This window comes from Hyperolius riggenbachi, chromosome 6 (genome assembly GCF_040937935.1).
Source record: "Hyperolius riggenbachi isolate aHypRig1 chromosome 6, aHypRig1.pri, whole genome shotgun sequence".
Lineage (NCBI taxonomy): Eukaryota > Metazoa > Chordata > Amphibia > Anura > Hyperoliidae > Hyperolius > Hyperolius riggenbachi.
In genome coordinates this window covers 112688518-112694517 of record NC_090651.1, presented here as the reverse complement: position 1 = coordinate 112694517, position 6000 = coordinate 112688518, and positions in this window count along the sequence as shown.

The following is a 6000-nucleotide window of genomic DNA, read 5'->3' as shown; positions in this document are numbered from 1 at the left end:
CCCTAGAGGAATCCCCTGCCACCCCTGGAGTTGGGTTATTATAGATTTTATAAGTGGTGAGAAGTTTCTCAAGTACAGAGAGCTAGGGTCCTTACCAATGTCCAATCCTAGATACCTAATTTTATCTTTGGCTATTTGTACTCCGATAGTTCGAGCATCCATTGTGTCAGCGTAGTTAGAAAGTGGCAGCATTTCAGTTTTACCTACGTTGATCCTGAAGCCGGAGTGTCGACCCACTTCCCGAATTATTTCTAAGGCTCTTGGCAATTGCTGTCTGGGGTTTGATAAGAATAGCATTAAATCATCTGCAAATAAGGCTTGTACCAGTTTATCCTCCCCTATCTTTATTCCCTCTAGTTCCTGATGCAAGAGTCTTGCCAGTGGCTCTAAGGCCAAATTGAATAAGATAGGTGATGGGGACAACCCTGGCGCGTTCCCCTCTTCAATTGTATCGGTTTTGATAGGTATCCTAGTGTAAAAATTCTAGCTTGTGGGGGATCTATAGATTAGCTTGAACATATTGATAAATGCCCCTTGAAACCCCATCTTAAAGAGAACTACCTCTATCCAACACCACCTTACTGCGTCAAATGCTTTCTCCTCGTCAAACGTAATCGCGGCACTGTTCTTATATGTCTTCTAAAATATATATCTTCTAATATTGGTTACCGCCACCCTCCCTCTGACAAATCCCACCTGCTTCTCATGAATTAATTTGTGCAGGTATTCCGCTAACCTGTCTGCCATGATTTTTGAGAATAGTTTTGCGTCCTGGTTGATCAGTGATACCGGGCAGTATGAGCCTGGATTCTGTGGGTCTTTCCCCGGCTTCAAGATTAACTTAATATAGGCTTAATTTCCTGTACCGAGTAATCCATCCCCATTTAGAGTTTTGTTATACACCTTACTGAGCATGGGGGCTATGTCCTCTTTTAGGATTTTGTCTCCATGGGCGTTTTCTATCCTGCTGGTGTTTGTACGGCTGCTTGCTGCTTTGGTAGCCGGGGCCTGAACGGAGCGTCTTTTAGTGCCCTCCGAGTATGCAAGCGCCGGAGGAAGTCCTCAGCAAACATTTTGAGCGACAGTCCTGTTACAAGTTTCCCCAGCGAGATACTGAACTCATCATTATAACCTATATATACTAAAAATGCCCTCAAAGGGAGATTATGTCATCAAAGTGAAAACAGAAGAACAGCAATTTCCAAAGAAATCCCTCAAAGTTACCGTAGTTTAAAATGAACAACTTTGTTTATGGTCAATCCAGGCCTACCATCTGTGTCGAAGAATTAATATTGGATCATGTCCTTCAGATAAATGATTAGACCTTAGAAAGTACCAAAAAAGCGAACTCACTGTAACAGCAAAAATGTCTTACCAATGGATGCTCCTGGATCTGAAGTTTGGTTTATCAGTTGTTGACTATTGCCCGAATCGCCACTACATCGATGATGTCTTCTTTGGCCTCAATTCACTAAGCTTATCTCCTGTCTTTAAAGAGACTCTGGAGTCTCTTAAAAATCCTTTTTTTTATTACAAAATCCTGTTTAACATGTTAACCCTGCCTAAACCGCCGCATCCCCGCGGCTGTAATCTATCTAAATCCCCCCTAACTCCCCCCTCCCTCTCCCCCAGAAAATCCACGACTTTCTTGGTCATGGATTTTGCTGCTGTTGGAGGCAGAGCTATGAGCCGCAGCTCTGCCTCCATGCCTGTCTATCAGCGGCAGATCTCCACCTCTCCCTCACCCCTCTCGATGAAGGAAGACTGAGAGGGGCAGGGGAGAGGCGGCGATCTGGACGGACAGACGCGCTGAGAGGCAGAGCTGCGGCTCATAGCTCTGCCTCTCACGGAAGCGCTGCCCGGATTGCCCCCCAGGGAGTTTGGGTGGATTTAGTTAGATTACAGTGGCGGGGTTGCGACGGTTTAGGTAGGGCTAATATGTTAAACAGGATGTTGTAATAAAACAAGGATTTTTAAGAGACTTCAGAGTCTCTTTAATAACATTTCTAGAGTTATCACCATGGTGATAAGGCATGTAGTATTCAGGAAACATTTTACCTCAACCTAAAGTTAACTCTTCTGTCTTTAAGTTAAGGTGAGATCTCTAAAGTTTACTCTTCAATCCTTAAAATAACTACAGAATTCTAAAGTTAAAGACAGGCTGTTAATCAACTACATGTGAAAATAACTACACAGAGGAGGTAACATAAAGAGACACTGAGGCAAAAAAAAATTATGATATAATGATTTGTATGTGTAGAACAGCTAAGCAAAAAAAAAACATTGCGCAGAAAAAGTGGGATCAGCGCATCACCAGGCCGCCTCTGAATGGCCTCAGCTCAGAGATGCGCTGAGCCCCCCCAGAGACTACAAACGCACCTTGAACCCAAACAGAGGCTCTGCATATACACCAAAGAAAGACTCACAAGTGGGAGCAGCTGTCTGACCAGAATTAAATCAAACATAGCAAAGAAATGAACAGCGCTACTTAAAAACAGATGAATGCTTACCTGCAAAAAAGTGCAGACCCCACTAATGGGATACAAATACACAATGAGCACACATACAACCTGTCTACCACTTGGAGGATGTTAGTTTCCACTAACAAGCTTGCATGCAATTTGTTAGGTACTCGTCCCTCCCACTGCAAGCTTGTTAGTGGAAACTAACATCCTCCAAGTGGTAGACAGGTTGTATGTGTGCTCATTGTGTATTTGTATCCCATTAGTGGGGTCTGCACTTTTTTGCAGGTAAGCATTCATCTGTTTTTAAGTAGCGCTGTTCATTTCTTTGCTATGTTTGATTTAATTCTGGTCAGCTGCTCCCACTTGTTAGTCTTTCTTTGGTGTATATGCAGAGCCTCTGTTTGGGTTCAAGGTGCGTTTGTAGTCTCTGGGGGGGCTCAGCGCACCTCTGATTGGTGGCCATTCGGAGGCGGCCTGGTGATGCGCTGATCCCACTTTTTCTGCGCAATTCTTAATTTTACTGGTAGCGCGCCCAGGCTATGCATATGCATAGGTAGGTTTTAGTTAGTGTTAGGTCCCCTCCCATGGAGGAAAGACTTCTTCGACAGTGGGAGGGACGAGTACCTAACAAATTGCATGCAAGCTTGTTAGTGGAAACTAACATCCTCCAAGTGGTAGACAGGTTGTATGTGTGCTCATTGTGTATTTGTATCCCATGAGTGGGGTCTGCACTTTTTTGCAGGTAAGCATTCATCTGTTTTTAAAGGGACTCCGAGCAGTGCAGAAACTATGGAAAGATGCACATCATTTTAAAGCTCTCTTTCTCCTCTTTCCAATGATATATAAACCACCACCCTACGTCTTTTAGTTTTCGCTATTTTCGCGATTGAAATTGCCGCGGCCGTGATTTCGATCGCGAAAATAGAGAAAACTAAAAGGCGTAGGGCAACGATTTAGGTGTCGTCAGAAAGAGGAGAAAGAGAGCTTTAAAATGATATCCATCAAGCCATAGTTATATTGTATTACACAGGACGACACTTTCCAGAGTGTCAGCAGCTCCATTCTGCTGAATGCAGCTGCTGACTTTGACAAAAAGTCGCCCTGTGTAATACAATATAACTATGGCTTGATGGATATCATTTTAAAGCTCTCTTTCTCCTCTTTCTGACGACACCTAAATCGTTGCCCTACGCCTTTTAGTTTTCTCTATTTTCGTGATCGAAATCGCGGCCGCGGCAATTTCAATCGCGAAAATAGCGAAAACTAAAAGGCATAGGGCGGCGGTTTATATATCATTGGAAAGAGGAGAAAGAGAGCTTTAAAATTATGTGCATCTTTCCATAGTTTCTGCACTGCTCGGAGTCCCTTTAAGTAGCGCTGTTCATTTCTTTGCTATAAAAAAAAAACCATTAGCAGCAGAGACACAAGTCTAAAACTGTTTCCAGTAAAGTAAGAGCTAAGAAACTCCAGTTGTTATATATGCAAATTAGCCATTGAGCTCCACGACTTTCAAAGTCGCAGAGAACTCTGCCAGACACTTGCGATAATAAGCTTTAAAAGACAATGTATCTTTTTTCCCTCTGCAGGGAAGATTTTACAGAGCAGGCTAGTGAACTTTTGAACCCATTTAGAATGCTTAGTGTCTAAACTGCAAATATTAGAGAATGATGCAATGTTATAAAAAACACTATATAACTGAAAACAAAAATATTAGAATATTTTCTTTGCTACTAAAATTCTAGTAATTATCCTTATTACACAACCAATTCATTATATCATAATTTTTTTTCGCTTTAGTGTCTCTTTAAGGACTGAAGAGATAAGATAACTCTCTCACTGTGAAAACTTATCGACCTTAATAAGGCAAGATCCATGTGTGGTGGTACGTTTTCTCTTGCCTTACTATCTCCAGCATGATCTTAGTGAAATGTGTGGAAGAGAAGTTACCCTTTATTGAGAGAATTTATGGTTTACATTCTACCATTAGGCTTAATCTGGAATGTAATCATTTTGATTTTTCAAAACATTTTGCAAGTCAGGACTTTCTAGGCCTTTACTAGAATAGATAAAAGAGATCTGTTTAAAATGGTAATGTGTGGCCGGTTCCCCTCAATATGGTATCCATTTTTGTGTGTCAGTTTTTTTCCAGCTCTTCCAGCGCTCTACAGCCCAGAAAATGGTATGTTTTTATACATGTGTGAACCAACCCTAAAATGAACCTCTCCTCTGCCTCAGGGCTCGTTTCCACCATAGCGAATCCGCATGCGGCACCGACATGCGGATTCGCTTGGTACATTGAAGTGGCCGTATGTGCGGCGTGCGGGAGCGATTTGGCGGCGTGCCAAATCTGCACGACGGGACCCACAGAATTCGCCTGCGTCGGGAATCCATGCGAATCGCCGCTAATGTATTTAATAGGAAAAACGCATGCGTTTTTTACATGCGTTTTTACCCGCGATGCGCCTTTTTCAATGTTATTTGGCCCTGGCAGAGTCATGGTTAATTTCGCATGGCACCCTGCCATGCGAAATCGCACGTGAAATTGCGGGTAAAAACGCATGCGGAAACGCATCCGCATACGTTTTTACAAGCGTCGGGATGCCGGCGAAATCGCGTCGCAACAGTGGAAACGGGCCCTCACACTAAACTCCTCTCTGCCTAACACTATCCCCTCTCTTCTGTGCCTAATACTAACCTACCCTCTCCCCTGCCCAACACTAACCTCCTCTGCCTAACACTAAACCCCCTCCTCTTCAGTGTCTAACATTAAAGTGGATACGAGATGAACTTTTACTCATTGCATAATCCTTTCCTATTGTTTATAGGGCATTCCTCAAGCCAAATACTTTTTTTTGTTTTTGTTTTAATACCCTAATTCCCTATAAACTAAACAAGCCTCGCCCACAGATTTTCAGAGAGCCTTGGCATTTTCAGACAGTAGCAAGGGCTCATGGGAGCTCAGTCTGGGCAGGAGGAAGGGGAGGTATTACTAGCCAGAGATTTCAGAGGCAGAGGGGAGGAGGGGGGATTAGGTTTTTTTCACAGGCTGAGTGCTGAAGATGCAGATAAGCTTGCCTGTGTGCAATGTTTATAAACAACATGGCTGCTGTCATTGTATCACAGGAAGAAATAATCATAATCTTTTGAAGCTTTTTGCAGCTAGATTTGCTGTGTAAACGATTTAAACTTTAGATAAGATATATAGACAAGGTACTTGTTATAGTTAATTTTTCATCTCGGATCTGCTTTAATCTCCTCTCTCCTCTGCCTAACACTCGCCTCTGCCTAAAACTAAACTTTTTTGAATTAATCATTTTTATCGAATTGCTGTAAAATTGGATCATTTCATTGTATCGTTTGTGGCCAGCTTAACAGTAACCTCCCCACTTCTGTGACTAACACAAACCTCCCCTCTACTGTGCTTAACACCAACCTCCCCTCTCCTCTGGCTAACACTACCCCACCTCTTCTGTGCCTAATACTAACCTCCCCTTTCCTCTGCCTAACACTGACCTCCCCCTTTTCTCTGCCTAAC